The sequence below is a fragment of the Arachis ipaensis genome, chromosome B01 (genome assembly GCF_000816755.2).
Source record: "Arachis ipaensis cultivar K30076 chromosome B01, Araip1.1, whole genome shotgun sequence".
Classification (NCBI taxonomy): domain Eukaryota; kingdom Viridiplantae; phylum Streptophyta; class Magnoliopsida; order Fabales; family Fabaceae; genus Arachis; species Arachis ipaensis.
The window spans coordinates 31133653-31135348 of record NC_029785.2 but is presented as its reverse complement, the minus strand read 5'-3'; positions in this window follow the sequence as shown (position 1 = coordinate 31135348).

Sequence of the window (1696 nt, the reverse complement as noted above, 5' to 3'; positions counted from 1 at the left end):
CTATTACACTCATGGGATATTGTGTCCGACACACTTTCCAGGTAAAGTACTCCCATACTCATGGGATACAGTGCCCGTCACACTCTTGGGATATAGTGCTCGCCACATTCTTGGGATATATTGCCCGCCACACCCATGGGATATAGTGCCTGACACACTTTACAAGTAGAGAGAAAATGATTTATCCAAAATGGGATAGATTACACACAATCAATATCCCCATCTTTAACATACTCAAGATCAAATAATTCATAAGACCGGTAGCAATTTCACAACTCAATAATTCAATATTAGTCAATCACCATCAGTACAGCTCTTATTCATTTCATATTCAGTATTTCCGCACTTCTCAAACATAACTCATCAGTTCATCATCTTCCTTCACAACCAAGTTTCTCCCCTCTTTAGGTTTACCCTTTTCCCTATGGTTAGGAACTAAAGTTAGGATTATAGAGGTTTAGAAGCTGGAAAACATATTTAAATAAAAAAATACAACTTCTCCAAAATAGGGTGGTCATGCATATACATGCCACCCCATGCGTACGCATGGATGTAATTCTGGCATACTCACATATGCATGTGTTGAAAACTGGGCATTCTCGCGTACGCATGCATCATGCGTACGCATGATTTTAAAATTTGCCAAACTCACATACGCGTTATACGGACTTTACAAACTCAATATCAACAAAACTATCGGCATGTGCACCGGATTGCATCAAGTAATAACACAATAAGTGGGTTATTGATGCGTGCGCATCATGTTGTGTTTTTCTATGCTTTTTTATATAAAAAATTAATTTATAATGTTTAATTATTAAATATTTTGGTGCTTAAGTTGTATATTGCTTTGATATCTTTGATTTGATTAATTTTATAGGAAATAATAGAAAAAGAAGTAAAAAGCACAAAACAAACTCAAAAGAAGAAAAGAGGAAGTTTTTGACACATTTTAAAATTTGAACACGCTTTGAAATATTAGGTCATGCTTTTAAAAGCGTAACCCATGAAACAAGCACGAGCGCTACTAACGCCCACCAAATGGTGCCCTTCTCAAGCGACCCTGACAACGTGAACAATGAAGAGTAATGAAGCAATCCTTGCTAGGCATTGTTAATAATGCCAATAAAAGAAAGGAAGGCATGCATATGTTAGCATGAATTATAATGCCAATTACACTACCACAAATATGGGTTTTCACAACGCCAAAATTTGTAACGTCTTAAAACCGTTCTCTTAGATGGTTTTAGAGAACAGTTTTTTAAACTGTTGCTGTTGAAGTTCAATTTTTCGTTACGTTATAGCAACAAAATAAACTGTTCTCTTTGACTATTTTAAAGAATGGTTTTATAACCGTTACAATAATTTGTTTTTAGGCAACGGTTTTTTATTGTTGTTTAAATATTTGTACAAAGGATACGCATAAAAACCGTTGCCAATATTGTAACACTTTAAAACCGTTCTATTAGATGATCTTAGAGAACGGTTTTTACAATGTTGCTGTTGAAGTTCAATTTTTCACTACGTTATAACAACAAAATAAAACCGTTCTCTTTGACTATCTTAAAGAACGATTTTATAACCATTACATCAATTATTTTATCAAGAAATAATTTTCTAAGGTTATTTAAATAATTTAACAAATATTATTTTTTGAAAAAATAAATTTAAAAAAAAATTAATTTTTGTTCCATTC